The sequence below is a fragment of the Galeopterus variegatus genome, unplaced genomic scaffold, assembly GCF_000696425.1.
Source record: "Galeopterus variegatus unplaced genomic scaffold, G_variegatus-3.0.2 Scaffold6506, whole genome shotgun sequence".
In the NCBI taxonomy this organism is placed as follows: domain Eukaryota; kingdom Metazoa; phylum Chordata; class Mammalia; order Dermoptera; family Cynocephalidae; genus Galeopterus; species Galeopterus variegatus.
Window position 1 is genome coordinate 33,011 of NW_007732617.1, and position 16,505 is coordinate 49,515.

Here is a 16,505-nt window from a genome sequence, read left to right on the forward strand (position 1 = left end):
TGGGCTCAGGGGAGCTCGTAGGGCTGCAGGAGAGAGACACCAAGAAGAACCGAGGCCTTGAGTGGAGGAACACAATGACCAACACCCCTGGTCAGTGACGAGGAGGCTGGGTGCAACCCCTCTGACATCATCACCTCCTTTTCTCTCTCCTCCTGCTGGCCAAACCGGACAGGAAGTCAAGGGACCAGGGCAGATGGAGAGGCTGCCTCCAGTCTTCTGGAGGGTGGAGAATCTTCCCAGACAGGAAAAATGGAAGATATCCAGTGCACTTTTCTTGGCAAAAGTACCCTCATTTAAAACAAAACGCTCAAACAAAAGCAAACATAACTTAGTGGGAAGAGCATAGAGTCACATGGAAGAAAACCAGCATTCTGATCTAGTCCCAGCTCTGTGACTCACTGGCTGGACATCTTGGGCTGGCTGTGTGGCCTCTCCATGTGTTAGTACCTTCCCTTCTACAGGGCAGAGTGTGGATGAATTGAGGTTATCAGTACAGGCACGTGGTGAACATGAGAAGATGCTTTAGCCCTGGAAAGTGCACCGCCACAGGTGTTGTAACTTAGGAGAAGGGAGAAGGGTTGGGATGGGGACACTCAGATCCCTCAGGACCTGGTGGAGAAGGACTAAGGGCAGGAGGAGCAGAATCCTGAGAATAATCAGAGCCTTGAGATGCTCCCATCCTCCCACGTTCAGCCAGGCCCTGGGCGATGCTCGCTGACAGCTGCGTCTGTAGGCATTGACGAGAGAAGAGAGGGAGGCTCTGTTTATTCCTGAGTAAGAGCAGCAATAACTGTGTTCATTTCGTGGTTGCTTGCTGTTCTCGCCTAGTTGCCAGGGAGCACATCAGTGATTATGCATCTCAATGACCATGTGTTTCAAATAGACTCTGTCTCTATTTGCTGCTCACTCTTTAGAATGTACAGTCCAGAGAATATGAGATCTACTCACAACAAAAGAGAATATTAGAAGAGACAATACCTAAGAGATATTAGTGAAGTGAAGACCTTACCCAAGTCTCCAAGTAGGAATACAGGAGTGTGAGATCAGTGGAAGAGATACTAGAGAGTTTTCAAATGCAAAATGTATACAGTCCATTCCAGGCAAGGGCTAAGCCAGGTAGAGAGAATATCTGGGCAGACAGGTCACTGCTGGGGTGGGTTCTAGATACATGGATCTGGATTCCCTGTCTTTGTTTCTTGCTTGGTGTCTTTGCAAAGCCACTAAGATTCGGAAGGGCCACTATCAAGACAAGTCTTGACTTACTATCCCAGGAAAGTAGAAGTCCAAGGGACAAATAGTAGACAAAACCAAGAGAGTTCAAATTAAAAGATATGGAGCATCTTAGGGCTCTAGACACTTCCTATTTCACCTTCAACTAAATCTTCCATCATGCCCTATAAGAAGCACCTGAGGCTTAGGAAACTACTCCAGGCACTGCCTAGAATGCCCTCTATTTTAACTTGAGTCAATGATCATCCTTCAGATCTCAGTTCAGTTGTCCCTTCCTCAGGGAAATCTTTCATGATGTCACTGACCAGGTCAAGTCCTCCTCTTTAGCCCTGGGGACATCGTGTCTGTAGCACTTACCCTAGGTGCAATTTTACAGGCATTTGATTTGATTGGTGCCTGCCATCCCCACAGCATGTAAGCTCCACAAGTCAATGCCTGTTTGCAAATCATTACACTTCCAGATCCTCATTGAGTCTATGGAGCTGTGCAGGTTCTTTTCATTTTATTTTATTTTATTAGTTTTTTTTTTTTTACATCCTATGATGTTGTTGCAGAGCAGTTGGGAGGGAGGGGGAGAGGGGAAAGGGGAAGGAGATGTGATGGAAGAAAGAGGAAGGAAGAGGGGCAGGACTGAGGACTATGGCACCCCCACATTCCCACAGGGGAGACCAGGGGGCTTCCAGCAGTGGCTTGGTCATTGCCAGGCTGGGTGCAGATGTCAGGGATTGTAGCAAAAGCCCTTGCCTCCCACTTCCCCCTCTTGGGAACTGAGGCCCTTCTTGCTGCAGCTCAATGCTTGTCACTGGGCAGGCTTCAGGTGTTGGGGGGGCATGGCCGAAGCCCTTGGCCCCAAACCACCTCGGCTCTGGAAAGCCCAGGGCAGTTCCAGTGTCATCACTAGGCTGGTTGCTAGTGTTCGGGGGTGTGACTGAGGCCCTCGGTCCCCCATTACTTCCGTTATGGAGAGCCTGAGGTGCTTCCTACAGTGGCTCGGTGGTCATCGCTGGGCTGGTTGTTCATGTTGGGGGGGCGTGATCAAGGCCTGAGGCCCTCCACTGCCCTGGCTTGGGAGAGCCCAGGACACTTCCTGCAGTGGCTCAGTGGTTGTCACTGGGGTGGTTGTGCTTGTCAGGGGGGTGTGGCCAAGGCCCTCGGCCCCCACCCTCAGGACTGGTGTGGGTGTCAGGGGCATGGCTGAGGTCCTCAGCCTTCCTCCTTTCTGGCTTGGTAGCCCAGGGGACTTCTGGTCCTTCTAGGTGCTATAGGTGTTCTTTGGTGAAAGGAGACCTTTACTAGTTAATATCAAACTTTGTCTCTGGTGGTGGCTACTTTGTTTTTTCTTTCAGTTCTGTGTTGGATCATTTACTCTTCCCACCACTCAAACTCTGTGCTGGAACTAATTTGCTGTCCTTTGTTTACTTCTGAAATTGGGGGAGCTTCCTGTGAGGGCCAGTACTTGAGCTCTGTGGTTGAGCTAAATTGCTGCTTTGCTGCTGATTCCCTAGGGAAGGATTTTTGTGCAACTCAGGTTTTAATGGTCAACTTTATAGGTACTTCCGGTTCTAGTGAAATTTGGTACACCTGGGTTGTGTAGAAACACTGGCCTTAGCCTGAGTCTCCATCAAACTGCACACCCTGCAGTTCTATATTCCTGACCAGGCTCCTCTGAGTGGTCCTATGCTGATTGGGAGGCAGATCAGTTGTCCATGCTGTGCCCCAGTGTTCCCCTGGTGGGCTTGTCTCCACTGCTGCCCGTGTTCCATACACTTCCCATGGGATGGGCTGTGCTCCAGTCCCTTGCGATAACTCACCTGCCTCTGAGTGGCTCCTTTTTTTCAGTTGTTGTGGCTCTTCACTCCCATGTGGGTCCATGGGAACCCTATTAGTGGTATAGCTGGCCTGGGGGCCACCAAGGCCCTCTTCTCCCTTGTCACCTCCAAGCAACCTGTGCAGGTTTTTAATCACACCAGTTTAATGGATAATGGAGCAATGAATAAATGCTCTGGTTTCTTAGATTCTCATCCTGTTTCCTGGTACCTGGAATTGTTTGCTCAGCTTGGCCTCTGGACATTGATGAGGTAGTTGCATTTTTTGCCTGTCTTTTGTTTCAGTTTCTACCCTGGAAACTGTCTTGGCTTCAAGGTCTATGTCGATAGCATTACATAACACAGGAACCATGCAAGTAATAGAAGAACAAAGTACTTGAAGGAACTAGAAGGACCAGCATAATTGATAAAAAGAAAGAGAGGTCAAAATTTATTTTTATTGAATTTTGCCTGGATATATGGGTAAATTATGGAATCAAGATAGAAAACCACCAAGAGAAGAAGAAATTCAAAGAATGTGCTGAAATATTAAATGCAGTCAAGCAAATTTGAGTAAAGGGATATTGAGCTCATCAATCTAGATTCTTAACACTTTAGATCTCTCTGCTGTCAATGGCTTTCTCATGTTCTTTTGCATCTTACACTCCTAGTTTGTTCTGAACAATGCATCCAAATTAATCCTTCCAAAATACTTGTTGGCTGTGAAACTGCTTTCAACTCACACCCCTGAAGAACAAACACATGAAAGCATTCACCTCTTTAAAGGCTCTTTGTGTTAATGCTTCCCATCTTGAAGGCTCCAGAATTTTAGCAGAAAGAATTGAAAGATAATAATGTTATTTATGGCTAATAAATATTAAGCACTTACTAGATCCCGAGCATCATGCTGAATGCATTGCAGTTATTCATATTAAATCTTCACAAAAATCCCTTGGTATGGAAACTCTTATATACATTTTATAGATGAGGAAAACAAAGCTTGAATTAGTAACTTGCTTAAAATCACATTCCTAGTCAGGGGTGGAGCCAGGACTGCTAGTCAGGGGTGGAGCCTCCCATCTAATTCTGGGGCTTCAGCTCTCACGAAAGCAGTAGTGGAAGTGTGCAAGCTCTTTTTACTGCTCCAAAAAGCATCATGCAGCAGGTAATCTAAACACCCTGGGGCACAGCCACAGCCTATGGAATAGGAGACCAATCATTTCCTTTATCATAATAGTCATGATGATTATTATCATTGTCATTATGGTAGATATTCATTGAACATCTATTTGTGACCAAGCATTATGTGCTAAGCATTTTATTTTCATTTTTTCTCAATTCTTGTTTTATTTATCATATGAGGAAACAGACGGAAAGAAGTGTATCTGGGTTTTGCATCATTAGATTAGAAGTTCCCTAAGGACAGGGACTCTGTCTTTTGCTTACAATTTTATCCCCCTCACCCAGCCCTTTGGCTAGCCTAGAAAACGTGGTCAATAAGTAAATATTGATAAAGGCAGTTTATTTGATTACAAAGTATCTGTAGACCCTCTATTCCTTCAGGAGCTGCAGATAATAGTAATGAAAGAAAGAAGAGTTTGTGTGAAGGGGAGAAACTTTTGCTTATGAAGTAACTGGTGCTGAGACTAGCCAGCAGCAGAAGAGAAGCTTCTGGCTCATGGTGGGGAATTGCTGAGTATGACAATGCTAGGGGAAGCTAGAATATAAGCTATTTATTTATTTATTTATTTATTTAATTTTTTTTTCCCCTTTTTTTTGTCTTTTTTCGTGTCCGGCAACGGATCGCAACCCTCAGTGTCGCGCCCGTACCGGACCGGGACCGGCAATGGGATCGCAACCCTCAGTGCTGCACCCGCACCTCGCTCAGCCAGTGAGCGGGAACCGGTCTGTATGTGGGATCCGAACCCTCGGCGGGAGCGCCGCCATGCTCCCAAGTGGCGCACTGTAGCGGTGCGCCACCGGGCCGGCTCGAATATAAGCTATTTAGAAGTTTCATTTAAGGATGATATGTGGAAAGGAAAAAAATTAAGGTTAAATATGCATAAAGTTAAAATGTATAAGATGCATATGAATATGAATAAAAATAAAAGTTGATTTATGGTCAGGGAACTTCAATGTAAGCAAACAGAAGATTGGTGCTTGGAGTAAATTTCAAGCAGGTGTCAAAACAGGAAAAGAATGTTGGATATAAAATATTTTTGAAGTTTGAAATCTTTTTTTACATGTTCGTAATAATAAAGGATTCCATAGTATTAATTTGTATTTGCTTGCTGACAAGCCAGCCAGTAGAATTTTCACTGTTTATGGCCAATTAAGGTTGTGATATATAAATTAGAAGCCATAATAATCTCTGATCAGACAGTAACTCATTTTAATTTTTCAAAAGCTAAAAAATTTTGCCTATAAAATCCTGTAAAATTCCTTTGGGGATAAGAAGAAAAAAGAGTAAATATATAAAAAGGGGAAGCTCAAAATCGTGAAATTTGTAGTCTTTTTTCTTGATATCATAAGGGAGAAATTTTCCAGTGGTAAAAGTGAGGCTCTCAAGTGAGCCCCCGCCCCCAAAAAGCTGAGGCATTTGGAGAACAAAGAGAGATGTTTGTGATAACACAGCAAAAGGGAGAGGAAGAATGTAAGGAAATATGAGGCTAAATATTGAAAATCAGAAATTCAATGAAACATTTGTTGACAAATTCAAGAAACAATCCAGAAATTTCACTGCTGGGTATTTACCCAAAGGAACGGAAGTTATCATGTCAAAATGATACCTGCACTCCCCTGTTTATTTTAGCACTATTTACAACAGCTAAGAGTTGGAACCAACTTAAATGTCCATTATTAGATGACTGGATAAGGAAAATGTGATATATTTACAGAATGGAATGCTACTCTGCCATGAAAAAGAATGAAATCCTGCCATCACAGCAACATGGAGGCACTTAGAGAAAATTAGGTTAAGTGAAATAAGTGAAGCACAGTAAGAGACATACTGCATGTCTTCATTCATAAGTGGGAGCTAAAAAATGAATGAATGGATGGATGAATGAATGAATAAATAAATAAATAAGAAAGATACAACAATCACAATAATATATTGAACTTTCAAAACAAGAAAATAGAACTGAGATTACCAGAGATGGGAAAGAGGGAGGGGGAGAGGGGTAAGGGAGGAATTGGTAAAGGGCCACAAAAAATGATTACATTGTGTAGTGCTGAATATGCTAATCATCTTGATTTGAGCATCACATATTGCACACAGATATTGATGTTCAACTCTGTACCCCACGGATATGTACAATCAATTATATTTTAAAAAAAATAGATGACAAGGGAAGAAAGAGATGGAGGGAAGGAATACAAAGGGCTCTGCCCAGAAAACACGTTCCAGTGTCCAAGGGGGTGGTGAGAAGAAACGGTGATCATTCTCTTGAAAAGAACAAGTTAAACTGTGCTAAGAAACAATCTGTTGATAACTAAGAGTGTTTCTTCTTTCCAGAACTCATCCGAGGCAACAAAGGGAGCAAAGAGAAGACCGAGGATGAAATTCTCCAAGGATAAACGTGATTAAAGGCAGAGCCTACAGCTCCAGATGTGAAAACCATGACCCAGTTGTCAGGGAGGAGGCTGATCCCTGGGGTTTGCAGGCCTCCCAGGGAGCAGCACATTTTGGAGCACTGTGAGAGCACATCTTCTCACTGCAGGTTTCAGGGGTCGGAGGGAACAGAGTTAGCAAGCTTGATGGAACAAGACAGGTTAGGGGTGTCATTTAAATGGGAAGGGGGGGCCGGCCCAGTGGCGCACTGCTACAGTGCGCCGCTTGGGAGTGCGGCGGCGCTCCCGCCGAGGGTTCGGATCCCACATACAGACCGACCACTCACTGGCTGAGCGAGGTGTGGGCGCAACACCGAGGGTTGCGATCCCGTTGCCGGTCCCGGTCTGGTACGGGTGCAACACTGAGGGTTGCGATCCGTTGCCGGTCACGAAAAAAGACAAAAAGGAAAATAAATAAATAAATAAATAAATGGGAAGGGGAACATGTATTGTATTTGTGTCCTATCATTGCTGTAGCAAATTATCAAAAATTATCACAAACTTAAGAACTGGCAAATTTATAAACTCACAAATTGCCTCAAAACAACACAAATGTATTTATCTTACAGTTCTGGAGGTCGGAAGTCTAAAGTGGGTCTCACTAGGCTAAAATCAAGGTGTTGACAGGAGTGTGTTCCTTTCTGGAGGCTCGAGGGGAGAATCTGTTTTCTTGCCTTTTCCAGCTTCTAAAAGCTGCTTTTACTCTTTGGCTGGTGACCCTGCACCACTCTACCTCTACCTCCATTGTCACGTCTTCTCTGACTCTGACCCTCTTGCCTCTCTTTTACAAGGATCCTTTTTTTTTTTTTTTTGTCTTTTTTTTCCGTGTCCGGCAACGGATTGCAACCCTCAGTGTTGCCCCCGTACCGGACCGGGGACCGGCAACGGGATTGCAACCCTCGGTGCTGCTCCCGCACCTCGCTCAGCCAGTGAGCGGGAACCGGTCTGTATGTGGGATCCGAACCCTCGGGCGGGAGCGCCGCCGCGCTCCCAAGCAGCGCACTGTAGCAGTGCGCCACCGGGCCGGCCCTACAAGGATCCTTTATATTGCAACGAATCCACCATGTAATCCAGTGTAATATCCTCATCTCTAGATTCTTGCCTGAGTCACAACTTCAGAGTTCCTTTTGTCATCTAAACTAACATAGTCACAGGTTCCAGGGATTAGGATATGGGCATTATTGGAGTGGGGACATTATTCTATCTACCACAATTTCTTATTGCTGTTGTAAAAGATCACCACAAATGAAGTGTTTCAAAACAATTTGAATTGATAATTTTATAGTCCTAGAGGTCAGAAATCCAAAATGCACTTTACTGGGCTAAAATCTGGTTGTGGTCAAGGATGCATTCGTTTCTAGAAGCTCGAGGGGAAAAATCTTGGATTTTCCAGTTTATAGAGGCAACCTGCATTCCTTGGTTCCTGGTTCCCTTTCCTCTTCAAGGCCAGTAAATGTCTTTCTAGTCTTTCCACATTACGTCACTCTGACACTGACTTCTGTATCTATTTGCTACTTACAAAGACCCTTTTCAGTACTTTGGGGCCCACCCAGATAATTCAGGATAATCTCCCATCTTAAAGTCAACTAATTAGCAACTTTAATTTCATTTGCAACCTTAGTCCTTCTTTGCCATGAAATCTAACATACTCACAGGTTCTGAGGATTCGGATGTGGAGATAGTTGGGTGGGAATCATTATTCTGCCTGCTGCTGGTATTATCCTATTTGAACTTCAAATCAAGCCTATAAGATGCCATTAACTCCATTTAATACATAGAAAAGCTGACTTGGACGGAAAAGTGCTTTACCCAAAGACACAGCTATTCTCAGAAGCAGACCTACACTTCAACCCAGTTCTCTATGACTCCAAAGTATGGCTCTTCCCACTGAGAATATTAGATACTAGATGTGACTGAAAATATGTAGAATCTATCACAGGCTATAAAGTCTTGTTAAAATAAGAGAGGTCCTATAGAAGAATACAGGACTGTTCCCAAAAGGTTAGGAAAAGTATGTTTTATTGAGGAATTTCTGAGAAACTATGGAGTGTGCCAACTCGGATGAGATAAAAATAACAAAGAATAAAAGAGTTTTATAGACAAAGTTTAGGATCATGGAAAGGATTTGATGCCTCATGCACTACTGAGATTTTTTTTTTTTTTGATGGTGTCATATATTAATGGGACTTTGGAGAAAAGTTCTGTGATCAATATCTGCAGATTTCCTAAATCTTGGGTTTTCTTTCCTGGTTAGCATCTGACTACTGTGTTTTATTTGATGTCAATGATTTAAGTGTATTTTATTATGTCTTTAAGAAGTACAATTTTTTTTCAAACAAACAAAAAAGATACGAACATAAAAATGAAAGCATAATTTGGAGAGAAAATACAAATATAAATTGATATCTCATCACTAGCAATTCCATACTTAATGGACAGGAAAAGAAACCAAAGTCACAAAGGGCAAGACAGAAAGCCGGCCATATGGTCTTCATCTTTGGGTGGTCTTTTGCTATATCAGACCAAAAAGACGTACTCTATAAATAAAGACAGGAATGGGAGATACATAGGTTTATCCCAGCCACAACCATAAAACACATGGATTCTACCAAAGAACTTTGAATATAAAATCCACGAGCACAAGGTCAGTGTCTATTTTGTTCTTCCCAGGGTGCTCAAGGTTTAAAGAATAAACATTTACTGAATGGACCAAAGTAGTTTTGAAAATGCAAACACACAAGAAATTATGAAAAAGGGAAAGACAATAGAAATAAAACTTTAGGAATATAGGTGTGAAAAGGAAATTTTAAATTGGGGAGAAAGAAGAGAAAGAAAGCAGAAGAAATCCAGCTGCCCAGTGGTGTGGGAATAGTTGTTGGAGAAAAGACCAAGCCTGTTTATGTTGCCTTGTTGCCATTTTCTTCTGTGGGATACTTCCTTGGGACTCTTCCTGACCCAAGACAGCTTGCTGTGGCATCAGCCCATGACCTTGTGTTCACTCCACCACAGACATGGAAAGCAGATGCATTTGAGGCTTGGCATCAGTGCAAGGAGCCTTGGAATATTCCCTCCAGAGGTGGTAAGAAGCTCAATGCTCAATGCTCAGTCCTGGGAAGGGACCACAATTTGGAGGTAGGAATCCTTATGGGAAAACTGTGTTCCTCTGAAGAATAAAGTTTGTAAAACAGGAAAGTTTTGTATCAGATAGAGAGGAAGATGAATGAAGCAGATCAGAGAGGGTAGAAAATCCCCAAAGCGAGTACTGGAAATTGTTCTCACTTTTATGTTCGAGAAGTGCATCTCCAATGTCAAAGCCTTTTATATGAAACAACCAGAAAGAATCGAATAGGACGTGTAAATAAATACTTTAGAAGCCATAGGTCTTATAAGAATATAGATCACTTAAAGTCGTAAGTTCTCAGTCAGTATTAGCTGATGGGAAAGAGGCAGCGGCACCGACTGACAACTAAGAAACTGCATGTTGTATGTGTCTGTGTGTGCACGTGTGAACTTTTTTGTGAGTTTTAATGTCACCGAAAACCCTAAAAGGAAACCGAGCATGAGACAAGCCATTAAAACAACACTAGGGTCTGACAGACTGAAAAGGGAAGAAAGTCAATGTTAAGGTTGTCAATCTTCAATACAAGAGGCATAGGGGATGAACCACAGCCCAGCCAGCTCAGGAAGTCATTCAGCAAGATACATCATGACGAAGACTGCATGCCCAATGGAGAAACAGAAATCCTCGTAAACTGCTGTTGGGAATACAAAATGGTGAGGCTGCTTTGGAAAACAGTCTGGCAGTTCCTTGAAAGACAAACAGAGTCACCTTATGACTGAGCAATTCCAATCCTAGGTATATACTCAAGAAAAATAAAAGCATACATCCACACAAAAATGTGAACACAGAGGTTTATAGCAGCATTATTCATAATAGCCAAAATGTGGAAATGACCCAAATGTCCATCAATGGATGCATGGATAAACAAAATGATATATCCAAACAGCGGAATATTATTCAACTATAAAAAATAACAGAGTACTGATGCATGTTACAACTTGAATGAGCCTTGAAAACATTATGCAAAGTGAAAGAAGCCAGTCACAAAGCACATATCTTCTATAATTTATTTCATATGGAAGTCTAGAATAAGAAAAGCTACAGAGACAGAAAATAGATTCATGGTTGCTTAAGGCTGGGAACAGGGGGATGATGGTTTTCTTCTTGAAATGATGAAAATGTTCTAAAATTGACTGTAGTGATGGTTTCTCATATCTGTGAATATATCAAAGGCCATTAACTTATATACTGTAAGTGGATGAATTACACAATATGTGAATTATATCTCAGTAAATCTGTTAAAAAAAAAAAAAGAACAGATTGTGCACCTCAGGCCCAAGCAGTATTCAGCAAAGTTATCGTTTCATCTTCAGTCTAAAATCTCTGCAGGTGGTACCCCATCCCCATCCCATCAGACAACCTGTACTCATGGCTGCCAGCGGCCTCAGCTTACCTGGGTCTCAATGTCCAGGTTGTATGACGTGAGGTGAGCCATTTGACATTTTAAGCCTCAGTTTCTCCCTCAGCAAAATAATGCAAATAGAGCCTACCTCAAGTGCCTGGCACATATGCACACTCTACAAACAAGACTGACACTGCTCTTCACCCATGGAATGCTCAGGCACTCTGAGGCCTGCTTGTCAAATGGGCCGAGTCTTGAGGACACTTCCTAAAGCCATATTTTGTAGAAACTCTTGGAAATAATTTGTTAACATTTTTCAGTTGGAAATTTCATGTACTTTTGAAGTCCCCAAAGTGAAAGTTTGCTTTTGATAGTAGCTGCGAGTGGGAACTTGAAGCTGAAGCTGGGTGGGTTTTCACGAGAATTCACACGGGTGACTTCCTTTCTTTCCTGTTGGTTTTGTTGTGGATGTCATAGAGAGAGGAAGGCTTGGGCCTAGACACCTGAGACCCGCAGGAGATTTCAACCTGCGGGTGTATGTGCACACTTCTGACTGGGTGTGCATTCTTCTGAGGCAAGGGTATCTGACTCCACAAGGAGCTTCTGATTCTCCAAATATTTAAGAAACTCCGAATCACAGTTGAGTAGAGACAGAAGACTCCCAAAACTTGGTAATCTTTTTAAAAAAATTCCTTCCTGTAGACTTTCTTTTTACAAACGTGGTTAAGAAACAGAATTAACAGCAGCCTAAAAAGTTTTTGGTTTTGATATGCCATGATGTCCTTTATTCATCAAAATTGAAGGATTTGATCATGTAATTTATGTTAACAAGAGTAACTTATTTCCAGTAGTGATAAATACAATTTTTTTCTTTGAAGATTCAGTAGAAGAGAGAAATATAAGATTGCAAAGGACTGCAAGACTGGCTGGCAGTTTTTCAGGCCTATAGTCACTGCTGTAGGTTTATATACCACCAGAGGAAAAGTCTTAACAGCATGAGTTATTTATTTATGACATGATTTATGTCAATAAACTATTTACGTTTCTCAAGCACTGAGTTCACAGAAGATGTTTAATTTGCTATTTTTCTATCTACAGGTTATGCACATAATGTTTACAAATATGCCGTGTGACTATGCCTGAGAAGTAGTGAATTACTGTCTGTGCCTGTCATCTGGAAAGCAGGAAATTAAAAGACAAAAAAAGACTAGAACTTAGTGATTTTTAAAACACATTCTGTGTAAAGAAGAGGTCAGTTTTATTCTTTTACCAGTATTTTCACGAAATGTAGGAAATCAATTTCATAATTGGTACTCTGGGTAATTTAAGTAAAATAAGTAGAGTCAGACGGTTGCCATAACATCATTTACAAACACATTCATTAAACATTTATTTACTGAGGGCTGCTGTGTCCTGAACCAAAGATAAAGCAGTGAAGAAAACAGAGGACAGTAAATGACCTGCTATAAGGTAAGGACTCAAAAATTTTATTTCCTATCCCTTGCTATTGGATGGAATCACCATGCCCCCCCCCCAAATTATTATTCAGAGCTGTTAAACTTTATGTAACTGGGATGCATTGGAAACACTATTGCATAATTCAGGGCTGATTTTCAGAGAAAGTGTCTATGAGTTTCTACCAAAGAGAAAAGGCACACAATTTGAAGTCTTCCATAAGAACTGTAAAATTTATGGCTTGTTTCTAAGCCCAGGGCAGGGAGAACACTCCTAAATAAACACTTCGGTCATCTACATGAAGAGAGGTCACAGAAAGTGGAGCTAGCAAGCTTCCCATGACTTCACTGCAATGCATGTGTGACCTTCTGCAGCCATGCAGGACACACCTTCACATTTCCTCCCAGCAATTCAGAAACACTGTGGCAAGCCACCTTTAGGAAATCTTTACAGTATTGATAAAAATATGACTCTGAGGCTGGGCCAAGAACTTTCTGGGCACCATTAAGGGGAATGACCCAGGCTGGACCTAACCCTTGGTATTTTATGCAGATTAAAAAATAAATAGCATTTATCTATGATCAGTTTGCTCCTCCCTCTCTCCATTCCTCCCTCTCTCCTTCCTCCCTTCTTTCCTTTTTTTTTCCTTCCTTCCTTTCTTCGTTTTTCAATTATATTATAAGGTCCTTGAAGTCACAATCAAGACTGTCTTTTTTATCATAGTATCTTAGCACCTAGCAGAGTGCATAGCACATAGATATTAAATAAATATTGAATGGATGAATGAATGAATGAATTCAGCAAATATCTGTGGACAGACTACTATGCATAAAGGATGGTGCAAGGCCCTGGGAGTGAGGGTGGGAAGGGAAGTGGATTGAAGGCTGAAGTGAGAGTCCTACGTTAGTGAAAGTCTTTGCTCGTCTATTTAGCCAGTATTTGACCTGGGAACAGGGCCTCTGTAAATCAGACGTACCAGGCTTGTGTTTCCTTCTACCACATTTTACTTGTGTGAGCTTAGGAAAATTATTGAAATCTCCTCGAGCCTCCCTACCTTGTCTCTAAAATGGAATAATACTTACCCATCCTGACTACCAGAGTTGCTGCGAGGATCAACTGATTTAATGTGCATGAGCCCTTCCATAAACTATAAGCTGTTAAGTTATTTGGGCCTAACTAGGAGATGATACAAAAACAGTAATAATTGTAAGACTAAAGTGATTATGGCATGAGAGAAGTTCAGATCGGATACCATGCACATGGTGCATGCTGTAATAGTAGTAATTAGAATAGTACTGCAAAGTCAGTATTACTGGCTTCAATTTTATAGACGAAGAACCTTATTCAGAAAAGTGAACTGAATTTCCCAATGTCGCACAGCTAATAAGGAGCTCAGATGGGATGGCCAGAGCTCCTATTTCATTAAACTCTGTCTATTCCAACTTCAGTTCAATCAATTAACATGCTAATTTGAGGGTACTTCAAAAAGTTTGTGGGAAAATGGAATTAAAAGATAATGCCAATCTTCCCATAAACTTTTTGAAGACCCTCCATGTACTAGCCAAAAGCTTATGATGTTACTGCCATTACATTTTTTGATATACCTCTGGGTTCAAACTTAAACTGCACCTCTCTTTTACATATCCTTAAAAGATTTCAAGTGGGTCTTCAGGCATAAATCAGGAGGGAAATAAGCTTTTATGCCTATTAAATAAAGTGATGTTCAGATGATGGAAAACCCTTGCACCATTGGTTCAGGGGGAAAAAGAACCAGACTTTTTGTTCAAATAAACAGGCAGCTAGTTTCAAATTAATGGCTGCTGGAGGGCTGTAGTCTGTCTTCACCTCCCACTCAGGACGTTTTGTTGAAATAAAAGTGTCATGTTCCCCCAGGAGCAACATAGCCTTGATTAAGCTTGTCCATCAGTGTGAGCTCAGCACACTTTCAACAAGTAATATGTTCCCACACTCTGCAGTGGGTTACCCCTGTGACCTGAGCCAGTGTCCTTCATGTGGAGTTCCAGATCTCTGCTGTTGTGGGCGTGGAAGCTGGAAAAGACAGGCCACATCCCCAGAAAGCCTGTCAGCTGCTTTCTTGTGTCACTCAAGTTTAAAAGAGCACATGACATACATCCCTTTTGTGGGATGGGTTCCTGGAAATGACAGCCATCACCAAATCAGCACTTGTTCTGGGAGGTTCTAGCACGGTGCCTTTGAGTTGGTGTTCCAGACCTCCGATACCTGCAGGCTCTCATCACTTTTCTTCAAATTCTCTGATAAAATACACCTCTTAGGTTTTCCTCTGAGCTTGGATTTTCTTCGCTCTCTCAAAATCCCTATGTCCAGACTCACCATTTGTATTGAACCAAAATAACCAGGACTCGAAAGGGTAAACCGATGTCAACAATGTACAGGCATGGTAGCATCTCTGCTCTGCCAGGGTCCAGAGTTTAGTGTAGACCTAATGGCATCAAGGACTCAATGCTTGTGAGTCCTGGGCTACTCTCTTCACCAGACCTTGTAACAAGCTCCCCCCTGGTGCTTCCTGCCAGTTAGGCTGGTCTTGCTGACTGTCTGACTCTGGAGTCTCACGACTGACACCACAGAAGCTGCCTGCTCCTCCCTGTCTCGTCTGCTTTAGAGCATGGGTCAGGGAGCAACAAGACATAGGTTTGAGTAATGATGCAGAGATTTGCTAGCTTGGCTGCAAGGGCAAGTCAGCTTAGCCTCTTTGAGCCTCCATTTCCTTATCTGCAGAATAGGGTGTTATTAGTTTTCTCAAATGAGTGCTGTGATGATTAGATGAGATAATGAGTGCAGAAGATGCTTTTTCAGCAACTGCTACATGAGATTGTATCAAGCAATATTAACTGAAGTTGGGTGCTTATCTGGTCCTCTAATATCTTACTCCTTATAGCTTCCATACCCTCCAGATGCTTCCAGTGCTGGCCTTAACTGCCAGCCCTTCGTGTTATTTATACCCCTTGAAGTGTACGTACTGACCTTTGCACTGGATGACTGGAAAGTGATTTATCTCGGCATTCTAAGCCTATGTCAATTAAAATAAATTTAATGCGTTTCTCAAGCCTTCAACATTTATTTCTGCTGGAAAAATCCAAATGCAAATGAGACATCTGGTTCTCATGTACAAATGGTCTGTGCATTATTTGCATCTTTGTCAAATAAAGCTCGTATGAAACCTCATGTAGCAAAGTCCACATGTCCTCCATTTCTCTGATAGGGATGAGAGAATGTGATGAAAAAAGAACCAGAATACGAAGAAAATTTTTTCTGAAGTCACGGTAATTTATGTTTCACTGAAAGCTGACTTATTGCATTGTTCTGAGCAAATATGAAGGTGCTTCATAAAGTTTGTGGAAAAACAGAATGAAAAGATAATACAAATTCTTCCATAAACTTTTTGAAGCACGCTTGTATTTATTGAATTTTCCGATGTGTGTGGTACTGTTTTCAATTCTGTGGGAAGTTCAAGAAAACCACAATGTAGGCTCTGCTCAGAAGGGTAATGTCACAAGACTTATCTTTTAATTGAGAGCATATTAAACTATGCGTTGCAAATCCTAGGGCTGCGTTCTCTAACTGGAGTCAGGATTCCCAAACTCTGGGTCTGATGATTAATTTAAAATCAATTAAAATTCAACAAATATTTACTAAATGTGTACTACTAGAAGCCATGAAGGATCAATAATGAACACACTTCAGTCCCTGTCCTTTGGAAGTTTTCAGTTTAATTGGGAGGCAGACAAGTAACTGGATAATTATAATGCAGTGTGATCAGTTCAAATATCAGTCCTGTAAGGAGGAATTGAAAACGTGTAGATGCACATGCACAAGAACTGGGGTGGACTTTAATCCCAGCTCAAATGCCAGCTCCCTCCTCTAAACTTCCCCAGCATTTTATCTGAACTTCCATGATGAC